Genomic DNA, 15,551 nt, shown 5'->3' on the forward strand with positions numbered 1-15,551 from the left:
ATGCGATACATCCGTAGAATACAGAGAACTAATAAAAAATTAGAATGATGCCATGACTAGTATGGCGATGCAGATCACAGCCAACGATAAGCATGCTTATTGATGCATTCACACGAATTTGGCATGCAGGACGACGCCAGCGTCACAAACGGCATCAAGACCATGAAGCACTGCAAATTGCCTTAAGTCCTCCCTGTAGGGAAATATTTATCAACCACGGCAGTCTGGATAGCCATCCAGAGCCACTTGGATATAAATAAGATTGCATCTAAGTATCACATATGATCAATATAAACAAATAAGATTATGTCTAAGTACACATTTATGACAGTGCGAAAGAGTGATAGCGATGTGCAGATTTCCAATATCCGACGGGGGTCTGGCCCAGCGGCAGCGAGATGACAAAAAGCAACATTAGCTCTGCCATCAGCCATGGTTACAATCTAACCACCTTTCAAACAACAGCAACATCGGCAAGTGCCTTCTTCCATTTCAAAGATTCAAGCATTAGCAATCAGCCAACAAACTGAAAAACTGCCATGGTTTCCAAGCATGATATCTAGAATATGTATCTATATATAAAATTTGTAATGGCAAATCTTTTATTTTACATTCAGATATGAAATGAGACATTTTTTAAACCAGTAGAATAAAAATTAGTCTAACATGCAGCGATCACTCTCTTATCAAGTAGATAGCACTCAATTACCACTGTTGTAGCTGAAAAATGAAAAAACAAAAGCTCCCTAGTCCTTCTATATGTTTGCTAACCAACATATTAAAGCTTTAATCCTATAAACAACAATGCATCGATCAAGCAGAAAATATTTAGGGTTGTAGAGTACAGGATGTAAAATTGGGATTTTTTACCTTGCCCGGCTTCTGCTGCAATTCTTCGTTGCTCTTGCTAGAGCCTTGCAGCCAAACTCTGTACTCCACCAGCAGCACCATCCTATGGCAACGACATCTCCATGACAACGGGATCCCTGCAGTTGCGTGCAGCTTGTGGCCATAGTAAAGAAGAACCTCCATAGTGTTAGCATTAGCATGACCAGAGAACACGAATTAGAATAGCAACAAGAAAACAATAAGCCACTAGTTCAAGTGCCGCCTCCCCCATCGTGGCAACGCCTACAACGTCAGCACAGAGACCCTCTAGTAGCTGGCCTGCTCAATTGATGGAGTAAATCCCTTGTGTACCTATGAAAACTTCCCTAATCTCCTCTATACCTCCCAATTTTACTCGATCCCCTCTGTACCCCCAAATTTTCGCTTTGATCCCTTCCATACCCCTCCCGTTAGGTTTCCATTTGATTTGTAACGTAACCTGTGTGTTACATTGTCAGTATTTTCAAAAAATACCAAAATACCCCTGGCAGTGTGAACCCTAGCTAAATAGATCCAGTACCTTCTCTTCTCCCCTATCCTCTCCACGCGCAGGCCGCGCCGCCGGTCTCCAATCGCGAGCGCCGCCGCCAGCCACCGCCCTCCCGTCGCGCGCGCCGCCGGCCACCGCCCTCCTGTCGCGCGCGCCGCCGGCCACCGCCCTCCCGTTGAGCGCGCCGCCGGCCACCGGCCTCCCATCGCGTGCACCGGCGTCCAAAGCTCTCCCGTCGCGTGGTGGGGCGCCGCCGGCCCCCATCCTCCCGTCGCGCGGTAGGGGCACCGCCGGCCCCCGCCCTCCAGTCGCGCGGTGGGACGCCACTGGCCACCACCCGTCCCGTCACGCAGTAGGCCGCCGCCGGCCGCCCTCCCGTCGCGCCGGCCGCCCTCCCGTCGCGGGCGCCGCTGTCCAACGTCCTGCCGTCGTGCAGCCAAAGTCCACCACCCTATCATCGTTGCGCGACCCAACACCGCCCTATTGGTACGAGTAGCAGCAATGTAAATTTCTTCTTGCGTATTTAACATTTGCAGTTGATGAGTGATTGATTTCTTGTTCAAAGGAGTGGGTTGTTCATTGGTGTCGGTAAGCGAAACAGTTGAGGCCACCATCCCCTTCTCATGATGCAGTGATGTACTGTTATGGATCTTATGACATTATAATCATGATGTACTGCCCAGTTAACTTGATCTGTCATTTGCAACATTTGTGTATGGAGTGCAAAGTTGGTTTGGTTCCTACACTATTGAGTATGATATGAACTGTCCTGTATGGATGATGGAAATGAGATTGATATGAAGTGCTCTGTATGGATGATGAAAATAAAATTGATAAAGTGCTTTGTATGGTTGCTACTGTTTTGATTGATGATGTATGCTCTTGATGCTCTTACTGATCCGGATTATTTTGTTTCACAAATTTCTATATGGATACTCTTTTCATTACCTTCCTGCTATTAATGGTGCTAATATTTTTGTATAGATGCTCCAAATTTTTTGCAATGGATTTTCTCCTTTGTCCGCAATAAGTTCCGCTTCCTGTTGACTGTACCAAATTTTTTGTACTGAGGAAATTTTTTGATTTTCCAACCCTATTATTTTTTTCAAAACGAAAAGTTTCATGTATTGCATTTTTTCCAATACCACAATAAAAGTTCTAAACTCATTATTAGTCTCATAAATACACATACTGTGCAGTCAACATTTTTCAATTTTTTTTCAATCTACCTAGTACCTGCTGTTGCTCCTCCATCTACAAGGGTATTATCGATATTTGCAATCACACATAACTGGGAAATGAAGAAAACCTAACGGGAGGGGCATGGAAGGGACCAAAGCGAAAATTCAGGGGTACAGAGAGGATCGAGTAAAATTGAGGGGTATAGAGGAGATTGGGCAAGTTTTCATGGGTATACAAGGGATTTACTCCAATTGATAAGTTGAGTTTCCATAGAGAAAACCACAAATTGTATACTGCAACAAATCAAGAATCGCTGCAATTAGAAGCAGAAGCCTCATCCTTTCTTGGTTCTTCCACACATTGACAAAATTCTGGATGCAAATAAGTTCGGAATTGCTTAGATGATGCAGTACATGCACAACAAACAGCAACAAGTAAAGGCAGAGGAGCTCACACCGATAGTTGATGATGTGGATCCCTAAGCGGCGGCAAAGAAGTCAAGGTACCAGGCAGTGGCGTCGACGACCACTGTTGCCCGTCGCCCTGCCGTCTCGCTGGTGGATGAGGGAGGCTCCAATCCGGAGGGGATCAGAGTAGTTGAGAACAAGAGTTTGCAGGAGATGGGAAAGCATAGCCACCATCGGAGCGCTTGCAACGCAGCTCCTCCGGCATGGCGGCCGCCTCCATCCCCCACGGCGTCAGACCCAGCCGCCGGCGCCACCGCGTCGGACGCGCGGACGGAGAACGAGACGCCCCCCCCATCGGGGTGCCGGCCGGGGCCACGGTGGTGGGGACGAGGATGCTCTGCATCACGGCGGCGGGAGGACGGTATGGGACCTCTAGATCCGCTACCACCCCTCATCAGACAATGCTGCGGAAGGCCACCCCGATTCGCCGGTGACGCCGCCATCACCGCCGGACGGGATGCCCCACCACCCTCGATCCACATATTACTGGGAGGAAGGGGATGAGGAGCAGATCGACGTGGACAACAACAACGGCGAAGCTATCCTCCTCGACCGTCGTTCCTCCCCAACGTCGAGTCGAAGAAGGGCTCCCCATCCACGGCCACAATCCACATCGTCGCCCATCCTCTAGAGCCGCCGCACGCCGGATGAGCCTGCTGCCTTCCGCTTTCGCCTGCACCGTGCGGCAATGGAGGATGCGCTCCTTCACTCGCGCCTACGAGGATGTGATTGGGCGCTGCGCCGGTGAGGATCTGCCCATCGCCTCCATGGATGTGCCGGTCCTCCTCGAAAAATCGCCGCCGTCACCAAACTGCCAACCCGTTGCCAAATCCAAAAAAATCGGATAAGATTGGTGGAAAAAATTTCAGGAATAACTATTTCCAGAGGATAAAAAATCTATATATACTGGGTCATCGTGCGGTAACTACATTACTAGAAACATGTCATCACAACGAAAAGTAATCTGTTTACTACTAGCCATGCCGTCTTCATAGTGCGGAGCACTGAGGGAGGTAGGTGGGTGATGGTGTGGGGGGGGGGGGGGGGGGGGGGGGTGCTGCGGGCAGGGGTAGGGGGTAGAGGGTTGGGTTGTGTTTTAATACAACGCACCCCATGTGTTGTGTGTGTGTGTGTGTATATATATATATATATATATATATATATATATATATATATATATATATATATATATATATATATATATTATATACTGTATATGTTACGCAGCCTCATAAACCTCTGATATAGACAACACTAAACTCGTCCCTCAAATGCCTAGATATTGAAAAAGTTGTAATCAAGCAGATGATATTTAATAAATTTACATTGGTTACAAATCAAGCATTTAATTGTCTTATTATAACAAAACAAATTATGCAATTTTGAGCATATAATGTAAAAATCTGATTCAGGTGGTACACATAAAACACTGAAGATGTAAAGTTAGCTTTTTGCATAGTAATTTGAATTTCGAATATGGCAGGCGAGATAAATTAAGCATTAATCATATACTCATATCGATTTAGTTGATTGACCATGGACTCAGGAATATTTGTCAAATCTAAAATGTTTTCATTTGTAACTATAATAAGAAATCCAACTTAGGGAGGAAGTTTCTGCATCTAAAATTACTAATAACAAAAATACCAATCTCAGAAAACTTTGGAGTTCTCATAACCTTAAGAGACATTCTATTGGGCAGTTCTTAAGCTCCAAAATACTCCAAATTGTATAGACAGATTAGTGCGAACAATGAGTACAGCATGCATGTAAGCAGCAGAGAATCATACTGCTGCTTCTCCCCATCCAGCCTGGGGATTTGCCTCTTGAGTGCAGCTGCCTCCCAGCTGCATGCAAAGGCTAAGAGCATCTCCAACGGCCTCTCTATTAGCCTCTCCAAGCTAAATTTTAGCCATTCAAGCATAAAAAAGAGGTCTAACAGACTGGCCAACTGGATGGCCAAGCCATTTGGCTGGCCAAACTCGCTCCCCAACTGGCTAGATTTGGCCAGCCAAAACGGCTCGCCAACGCAACGACCCATCGGCACGGCTGCTGTACTCCTTGCGAGGTCATCGTCAAGGTCGTCGGGGACGCCGCCGTCGTCGTTGTCGAGGTCATCGTCGGGGTCGTCATCATCGAGGTCGTCGTCCCCATCCCTCGGCGAGCGTTGACGTTGGTGGACCGCCGTCCGCCTCCCAGCGCCGCCTCCCGCCTCCCGCCTCCCCCGCTGCCTCCGCCTCCCAGAGCCACCTCCGCCTCTCGCCTCCCCGCGCTGCCTCCGCCTCCCAGCACCGTCTCGCGCCGCCTCGCGTCTCCCAGCGCCGCCTCCCGTCTCCCCGCACAGCCGTCCGCCTCCCAGCGCCTCCAAACCACCGCGTGCCTCTCCCACCGACGCCTCGACAGGAAGAAGGAAAGGGGAAAGGTAGGAAGAGAAAGAAGGGAGAGGGAGAGAGAGAGAGAAGAGGGTGTAGAGAGGCTGACATGTGGGTCCGATTTTATTTTAGAGAGGATTAATAGAGAGTATGTTGGAGTGAGTATCTAGTTTGACTAGTTAAATCAGATGGAGAGATGGCTATATGAGTGTTTGGAGAGTTCGATTTGAAGAGACTGTTGGAGATGCTCAAGCTAGGCTCGAGTTGACAAGCATGACGGATGAGCCCTTGAGAGTAGCAAGGTGCAGTGTGCCATGGTTGGAAACCTTACCCTCCCACATGGAAAACGGAGCGATCCATTAGCGCGTGATTAATTAAATATTAGCTACTATTTTTTTAAAAATAGATTAGTTTGATTTTTTAAGCAACTTTCGTATAGAAACTTTTTGCAAAAAACACACCGTTTAGCAGTTTAAAGAACGTGCGTGCGGAAAACGATAGGGAGGGGTTGGGAAAAGGGGCATCCGAACACACCCAAATTACGCCTCCATGAGTCGAGAGGAGGTGGCAGGCCTGGAGCGCGTGCTATGAAAGACACGTGCTACCCGCGAATTGAGGCGTAGAGGGGGAGGGGGGAGGGAGCTAATCCTCCGTTTTAGGTTGTAAGACTTTCTAGCATTGCCCATAATAATATATAGTCTAGATTCATTAACATATATATGAATGTGGGTAATACTAGAAAGTCTTATAACCTAAAACAGAGATAGTAGCAAAAAAAGATATAATTCTGATTGGACAAAAGAAAGTTTACTAGACTTAAATTTAAGCATCCAAATTTTGTGCACAAATCCTGATTAGACTCCCGATTCAGTCCAGACAGGCTGCGGCTTCACTGTTTTGTTGTTGTGTTTCCATCCGTGTTCCGTACCACGTGGAGGCCATCGGTTTGTCGATTCTTTTTGGTGGTGGGCTCGGCTTCTTTCTGCCGTGCAGTATATGACGCCGTCACTACTCCGTCAAAACAAACCGGGTACTAGTACTTTTCACTCCGCGCTGCACAACTTGGAAAACCACTGCATCCTTATCTCTTGTCCCCAAATCAGAGAGTTCATCTGAAGTTCTGCTGCTCTCCTCATCTTCCTCTTGGCCGCACGCAACCATGGTTGCTCTCGCGTTGTCGGCGGCCGGGCTCACCAGCTTGGCGTGGTCTGCACTCCGCATACTCGTCGGCTTGGTGTAGTTCAATGGTCAGTACCAAATGTGGAACTCCTTTCTGCTGGCAACTACTGTTTGCTATGGTGAAGAAGTGAAGAATTGAAGATCGAAACTTTTTTCACCAATACAGCTGCATTAAGGTAGTTTTATTTGGTAAGTTCATTTTTGCAAACACCTCTTGTGTTTTGATGCTTCTAAATTATTAGGATTTTTTTCACATGAGCCAAACAACATGTTTGGTGGGGAACCATATATTTGATGCTAATACAAGAGAAAGTACTAGTACGATTTGACAGCTTGAATCGACATGGGAATTTAGATTAAGATCCAACTTACAAGTTGTAATGTGATTGGAAATTGGTAAAGGTGCTAATTAATATGAAAAAAAGGTGGGGATTTTAATTTAAATGGGCAAACATGCTATAGGGATATGTATCAAATGTCTGTGCAGTCTCTTCATGCTGCATCCCTTGACTTTGTTCAGAAGTTTTGAAATAACCAGATGACTGAAGTAATGAAGCACCTTCAACATGATAGTAGTCTGGCATTTGCATGTGATTGTAGTTAGTGGGAATCTCTGAACGACCCTGAATCTGTATAAGGCAAATAATAATCAGTACCACTAATAAGAGAGTCGTCATGGTGTATGGTAGGGATGGTGTTACCACCTCTGCTTGTACTGGAAACTTTGATGTGTTTGAATCACTCTTTTTCTTTTTACTCCGTTGTGTTGCCTTGTCAAAACCACCAATTGGTCTCCTCGACCCACGAATGGCTTTCTCCTTAACCTTTATGCCTCTTGCTTTACTCGGGCCAACATTTTCCTCTGTGCCTATGATAAAATATTTTTGAGATAGCTAATTTAGATTATAACATAGTAGTCACTAGCATAAGTACTATTTAACTCAGAGTAGGATACAAACCTGATTTATCCAAATCTGGATCAGGCCTTATACTCAAGTATTTCTCCACATCTTCTGCTAACTTTTGTGCATTGTTGGCAGCCATTAAGTATGTTTTAACAAACATTCTGCACAAGTCTCTCCTGCGTGTTGATAACTTTATTTTAGGATCTTCATGAGTACTGCAGTTGCTCTTTATATGTAGAGATTTTGCATCAATGGTCCATGTTTGTAGTATGTATTGCTTAGGAATTTCTTTTATATTGTTAACATCAAGTATCTTCAATGCATGGCAACATAGGATTCCGAGAAATTCAAACTTCTTGCAGCTGCACCTGACTTTACCTTCTGTTGGAGAAAATTTTACAACATGCTCATGGAGCTTACCGTGAACTTTTAATTTGTACACCATTTCAGCATCAATATCACCACAGTAGTATAGGTCACAGTTCAATGTTTGCAACACTTGTTCCTGAAACACTTAAAATATTGCTGCAGTATAAATTCTTGTTGCTTGCCTTAATATTGTCAAATCTGCTTTCGGCCATGGTGTACATTGTGTTGTCTTAAAGTCATTTTTGACTTCCTCATATCTTTTGTCTGACAACAACCTGTCAAAGTGTTCCAAGAAGGTAAGTATGTCATATTTCACACTGATATAGCCCTTCAATTCATTGTTCATGCTCTCACTTCTTTGTGTTCCACTCATATCAGCAGAAAATGTGTTTCTCCCATACACTAATGCCCATTGCTCTTTTTTCTGAAATAGCCTCTCAAGCCATTTGTTCTCCTGCAGATCATACTTTTCAAGCACTCTATTCCATGCATTTATAAATTCATCTTCCTCCTCTTTGTCATAAATACAATTATGAAAATCTGCATTGAATTTATTGTACTCCTTCACAACTCCAGCAAGGTGTTTGCAGGCATTCTGGGTCATATGCCAAACACAAATTCTATGATGACTTTCTGGCATGACTAACTTGATTGCTTTGGCCATTGCTGCGTCTTCATCGGTCAATATAGTCTGTGGCTTCTTTCCAGACATGGCTTTTAAAAATTTCTTGAAAAGCCAAACAAAACTATCAACAGTTTCATCATACAAAAGTGCAGCACCAAAAACAACGCTTTTCTTATGATTATCCACACCAACAAGCAAACCAAATGGACGACCATCATTTAGTTTTCTATATGTTGTGTCAAAACAAAGAACATCACCAAAAACTTCATAATCAGCAATCATTTTAGAATCAGTCCAGAAAATATTTGTTATCAAGTCATCCTCATCAACCTGAATAGAATAGAAAAAATTAACATCTTCCGATGATTTTTTCTCCATATATTCCAAGACTCCCCCTGTGTCACCTTCGTTTACCTTCAGTGACCTCTTTGAATATAATCTATTCTTCATGTCTTCACGAGTAAATCCAAGATTCTCATATCCACCCGCTTCTTTTGCCATTAAATCAATAGTAGCCTTATTAGAAATGCCTACTGATTTTGCATTTTCAGCACTTGCCATCTGTGCTTCAGTTATTTTCCTTTGAGATCTTAAGTAGAGGGCCTGACTTCCAGTAGCAAGAATGTGGTTATGCTCGTGCAAGAATTCATATATGCAATACAATCCATCATCGCTAAGACTTATCTTCATGCATGCTCGGCACATACATCATGTTTCTGGCCTACTAAAACACTGACCGTAATTTGAAATTTGGTCTTCTCTTTTATTATGACCACGAGTACCTATTGTTAAATAAAACTAACTCAGTATATGAATTCTATATGAACACTGAACTTTGTAAATATAAGTTGGAACTAGTACCTGCACGAGAACAACAAAATGTCCGATTCTTTATTATGGTGGAATCTTTCACATAATGGTAACTGCTTCTTCGAATGCTAAAACCCATGTCTCGAGCATAGGCATTATAGAAATCATATGCCTCTTGTTCACTGTTGAATTTCATACCGATGATTGGTGCCTTCTCTTTGGAGGGATCTGCTTGTGGAGTAGCTTCAATTTTACTAGGATCCTGATTAATATACCAGTTTTTTATTTGAGACAAATTAGAAAAGAAGAAAAACTTTCATGAAACTTACAGAAAGAAAAGGGCTAATAGAAAAGAAGCAAAACTTCTATGAGGTTTACTGAACGGAGATATGATGTGCTTGTAGTGATCAAGTCTCAATGATTACTAATAAAAGAAAGTGAAAACATTATGAAGTCTTACCGTCTCTAATTCCCCTTCCAGGTTACCATGAAAGCTTGTCCCTGGATGATGCAGTACAGACGTTCCAGCAGAGGCAGCTGGTTCCGTCGGCATGGTTGTCACTTGTTCATGCAGTGAATCGGTGACCTCGATTGACCTTGGAAGATTAGATAGAGTGGCCATTGTTGTTGCGAAGAAGATGATTGTGATCCGATAATAATGTGTCATATGTAAAGCTTAATCTATTTTATGAAAAATTGTCTGATGGTTTGGCGCCTTAATTTTTATTTGGCGCCTTCTATTTGGCGCCTTTGTTTCCCTGGAGGGCCACGCTAATTAGGATTAATCGCTAACTACGTAATCTGGTGACTGACGGAGAGAATAATCCTGTAATCTCCGTTCATGGTGGGGCCACACAAAAAGAATCGACAAACGGATACCCTCCACGTGGTACGGAACATGGATAGAAACATAACAACGGAACAGTGAAGCCGCAGCCATCCAGACAAAAGAGAGGTACAATTCTACTCCACTTAATTCGGACTCCCAAACGAGATATCTCAATAAGCTAGACACTTGAGGATGAATTATTCAGACTTTGGAAGAAAGAGAACAACCGACCTGTTGGTGGTGGCGTCACATGTCCGTGCCTCCCTGGTCGCGCAGCCGGCCGCAGAGTCCGCGCGGCAAAAAGGCATGAGGCCCGACGGCCCGGTCCACAGAACGGCATTTTGGCCTGGCTCAAGTACGGCACGGCCCAACAGGGTCGGGTCCGTGCCGGCCCGGCCCGACCACCGGGCCGTGTCTGGCCCCGCCCACCGGCACGTTGGGTCAGCCCGGTATGACCGGGCCAGCAAGGCATGATGGGCCGGCAGGCCAGGCCCGATGCAAAAAAAGGGAAAAAATAGACATATTATATGTTATAGTTCAAAAAATAGGGATACAAAATAGACTTATTTTAGCTATATATATGTCAACCCAAAGTGGAGGGAGGGAAAATAGACTTACTTTAGCTATATATGTCACAGGAAAAAGTACACCGAAGGTCCCTTAACTTGTCATCGAGTTACAAAATCGTCCTCAAACCGCAAAATCGGATACAACGCATCCTTACAAAACCAGTGCAAAGTGTCCCTCGGCGGTTTTGACTCTAGTTTTATCCAACGTGGCAGCTGACTCAGCGTGGGTCCCACATGTCATCCTCTTATTCCCTTCCTCTCTCCTCTTATTTTCTCTCACTGGCGGCGGGTGGGGAGGAGGCTAGTGGGGAAGGTGGGAGTCCACCGGCGGTGGCGGCAACGAGGCGATGACGTGGTGCCGCCGATGACACGGGTACGGTGCTCTATCTGCTCGTCTGCCCTGTCGCGGTCGCGGTTGGCGGGAAGGCCGGAGTACTTGTAGGAGGTGGGGAGTGGCACGGTCGGGGCGGCGGCAGCGGCATGGAGGAGGCGGCGGCCAGGTCGTGCAGATGCTGCGCCTGCATATGGGGTTAGGGTTGTGAAGGGGATGGGGATTTTTGGGAGGAGGAGGAGGGGACGGGAGAGGGACAGAGGGTCCTCGTCGCTCGTCGGCTCGCTGGGAGGGAGGACCGAGGTGGGAGGACGTCGCCAGACGGTGCATCGACCGGACCGAGGTGGAGAGCGTCGACGACGACGAGATGTGCGAGCTAGACACGACGCCTCCCCTCACTCTTCCCCATATAGCGAAATGCAGCTCCCGGGACCGCGGTCGGAGGAAGGACTGACACCGCAAAAAGGAAAGGGGACACGCATTTCGCCGCTGGCGCTGCCGATGCCACAGCGGCCGGCAGCGCGGCGAGGCAGTAGTACATGGCCGGCCGGCCAAGCAGCGACTGAGCGACGTCGACGGCGAGGACGAGGTGTCCGCGCGTACCTTTTCCGCCTCCCCTGCCGGCCGCAGCCGCGCCCCGCCAGCGACTGATGGCGGAGTCGTCGAGTCGATCTCGGTGATGATGGCCATGGCCGCACGCCGCCATCGCCGACCACACGAGGGGGGCAGGTAGGTCGGCGAGCTCGCGCCGCCCTGAGCTCGCGCGCCGCCATCGGGAGCTGCCGTTGCCGGCCGCGCACGCCCCCGCCTGTGCGAGAGCAGAGAGCAAGATGGAGGAAAGGAGGAGAAAAACAAAGAAAGAGAAGAAAGGAAAGAGAGCAGGTGCTGACGGGGACACCCTGCCATGTGGGGCTCACGTGGGTCCCACGCTTACTCAACCGCCACGTGGCACAAAACCGTGGTCAAAACCGCTGAGGGACCTAGTTTACACTGGTTTTGTAAGTTGGGGGATGCGTTGTATCCGGTTTTGCGGTTCGGGGACGATTTTGTAACTCGATGACAAGTTGAGGGACCTTCGGTGTACTTTTTCCTATGTCAAAGCCCAAAGAAGAGGGAGGGAAAATAGATTTACTTAAAAAAGACACGATGGGCTACCCGTGCCTTCGGGCCGACACGGCTGGTGGGCCGTTCCTGGACTAGAGGTGCAGCCCATGGGTCGGCCCGTGCCGGACCGATGGCTGGTGGGTCGTGTCTAGCCATGCCAGGTGGGCCTTATGGCCATCTATACCGCAGTGCGTGGCGCTCCAGGCGGTGGTGGAAAAGGCGGCCGACGTTGGGCAACCAGGGGCAAGGACGGAGGGCAGCGCTTCAGGCGGTGAAGATGACCGGCAGAGACGGCGCCCCATGCGGAGAAACGGCCATCCCAGCCACTACCATCGCCAGATCAAGCCTCCGACCGCCAGCACAAGCTTCTGATCACCAACGACAACTACTCTGATTCCTGAAACCGGAAAGGACTCTACCGATTGCTACATCCCCCAGCTGGCTCCCTGCTGCATAAAACGCAATCACAAGACAGAACGATCAATACACCTGGAGAGAAAAAGAAAACCAGGATCGCGAGAGAGGGGCAGGGGAGGGAATTACAAACACATGGGTGCGAAATCCGACAACCACTCGCTGCCGCCGGGCTTCGGCACGAGGCCATGGCTGGTGCAGGGATCACGCGGCGACACGCTGACTTTCGTCGATGTGTCAGACCTGAGCCTGCACGAGACCGTTGTTCCTGAGGTTCGAGGGAAGACATGCTTGGGCTGCATGCACGGCGACTGGCTGCTGATGCTGGACGAGCCTACCGCCGACTGCTTCCTCCTCCGCATCAGCTCCAATCCACGGAGCAAGATTCAGTTGCCGCCGTTGCGTCAGCCTCTGGAATTCCTATCAACATACGAGATGCTCGAGTCTCCGGAGAGCGCGAGCTGCACAGTACTAGTTGCCAGCTCGACAGAGGCAGAAGAAGAATGCTACCTTCTTCACTGCCACCCTGGCGATGAGATGTGGACCAAATCTGTGTCCCCGTATGACGACATCAGTTTCTCATCTCTTATGCGCAACTATGGAGGAAAGATTTATGATTTCGCTTCTAATCTCATAGCGATAGACGTGATTGGTGGCAAGATCGAGCTACAACAGTTGGGTACCATCAAGGACGAAGAAGAAGATAGCCTAGATGTGGTCGTCACCATATCATCGAGTCCTGTGGAAAGTTATTTCTATTGTGGATAGATGATCTCGGGTGCTTTTATGATGACGGCTTACTCACCGCCATCCGTGTGTTTTGCTTGAATCTTGAGACATTGTCATGGGAGAGGGTGGAGGGTATTGGCAACGATCGTGCATTTCTCATCTCTGGAACTTATGCCTTCTCATGTCCTTCAATAGAAGGTGTATTGAAAGGAAACTGTGTTTATCTTGTATGGTCTAGCTGCGACAGTGAGAAGCCTTATAAGTTCTGCTTGGATGACAGGACCATTAGCTTCCATCAAATTCTCCCTCAACCTACAAAATCCTGGTCCCGAGCATTTTGGGCTATTCCGGCAAGGTGAGCTATATTTCTAATATATGCTTGCATCGCTAATTTTATTTCCAATCTATGCTCACATTGCTAATTTTTAGCATTCAAGCTTGCAGTAGTTAATTTTTGTTTCCAGCGAACCATGCTTTACTGATTCATGTATAATTGTTCCTGATGTCCAATTACAGCACCCAATCAATTTCAATGCCACAAGAATCAACCATTCCTAATAATCTTCTATGGAGAAAGGTTTGTAAACCCATGCAAAACATGTTACAATCCAAAATATTATTCACGTTGTACTAGCTAGCAAATTGTAATTAAACCTCTTGTTTTTACTTCTTTTCTAGCCATCAAAGGATAATCCACCCAATGATTTTGATGAGCACAAAGAGGACGGACAAGAAAATTCTCCGTGGCCATGGGATCACCTCCCTGTGGAATTGCTAGAGTTAATTGTCTCAAACTTATCCTTGGTAGATCGCATACGATTTCCAACTGTTTGTAAGGCATGGAGTGAGGTGTTGAACCCAATAGAGCAAGCAAAAGTTTAGCCTTGGCTAATGCACATCTCAAGGCAGGATGGGACATGCAAGTTGTTCGATCCTCTACGCAGTGAGAATTACAACATACAAGTCACAATATTTGACACAAATGAAGATCGATACATTTTTCGCTCCTCCAAGGATGGTTGGGTACTAGCATCAGCTGGGATCTATGGCAACGATATATTCATCATAAATCTTTTCACAGAGGAGATTGTGGAGCCCCCTATGCTTGCGTTTTTATATAACTACAACGGTGTGTCATTCTCATCGTCAAATCCAATGTGTTTAGATTGTGCCTTTTTTTGGAATCAACAGCAGTGACAGTGGTGAATTTCTCAGTACTTTTACATGGCAGCATGGAAAGCCTCATTGGATTGAGCAAGAGTTCGAGTACAATGTGTCGTTCCCAGTAGGGTACAATAATCCTATCATGTTCGATGGGAAGTTCTATTGTCTCGGGAGGAAGGGCAACCTTGGTGTCTTCGATCCAACAAGCAATACTTGGAGAATTCTTGACAAGCCAGAGCCTATCCATGTCGAGATGGATCTCTTTGAACAAGACCACATAGGAAGAGAGTTCTGCTATTTGGTTGATATGGATGGGGAGTTGATACCTGTATTCTTGCGTAATGCTAATGAGTTGCCTCGAGTGTTCAAACTTAACCGTACAAAGATTTCATGGGTTGAAGTAGAGGACATTGGTGGTGGTGCCTTGTTTCTTGATTACAGATCATCATATGGTGTAGCATCGCCAGATGGTGGCAATGGAAATAGGATATACTTTCCTAGATATTCGAAGGATGGAAAGCCTGTGTTCTATGATATGAACAAGAAGACGTACTCTCCATCATCTTTCTATGGTGTCATAGAGCCACTTAACTACGTGTGGGTTGTGCCTAATTTGCGCAAGAATGAATCAACATCCGAGGATTAATAAACCACATATAACAACATGTGATATTTACTTTCACATTTGTCCTTTTTTCATTTGTAAATTGTCAAATTAGAACATTAAGGATCTGTATTTTAAGATATGTATTCATTTTTCTACCTTGGTTGGATTTGCTCTTGCTCCTGAAAGAGAGAAAATGATGTTTTGTACGTTCTGCGGATGATCTCTCTGCTAAGGTTGCACCCTTAGCAGGTTGACAACTTGTTAATTAGATGGTTTAGGTTGTTTAGTGATATGATCTCCTTGCAGCAGCAACTTTTGTGCTGAGAGTATATCGTAGTAGTTTGCCAGGGTGTTTATGCTCTGCCTCGCCCTCTGCATTTTGGAATCAAAACACCCTTCACTGCAACGCAACGCTATGTACTTTGCAAAACGTTGACACCAAAAAAAAAAATAACACAGTAATGTAAGGGATGCAACTAAGCGAGCAAAATGTGAGTTGTTAAACGAAAATGTAAGG

At 46.4% G+C, this 15,551-nt stretch overlaps 1 pseudogene; it reads left to right on the forward strand.

The window, feature by feature from the left end:
* Positions 1-12,669: 12,669 nt before the first annotated feature.
* On the forward strand, positions 12,670-15,073 carry LOC127782879 (uncharacterized; annotated as a pseudogene).
* Positions 15,074-15,551: the final 478 nt, after the last annotated feature.

The sequence above is a fragment of the Oryza glaberrima genome, chromosome 8, assembly GCF_000147395.1.
Source record: "Oryza glaberrima chromosome 8, OglaRS2, whole genome shotgun sequence".
NCBI classification, from domain to species: Eukaryota; Viridiplantae; Streptophyta; class Magnoliopsida; order Poales; family Poaceae; genus Oryza; species Oryza glaberrima.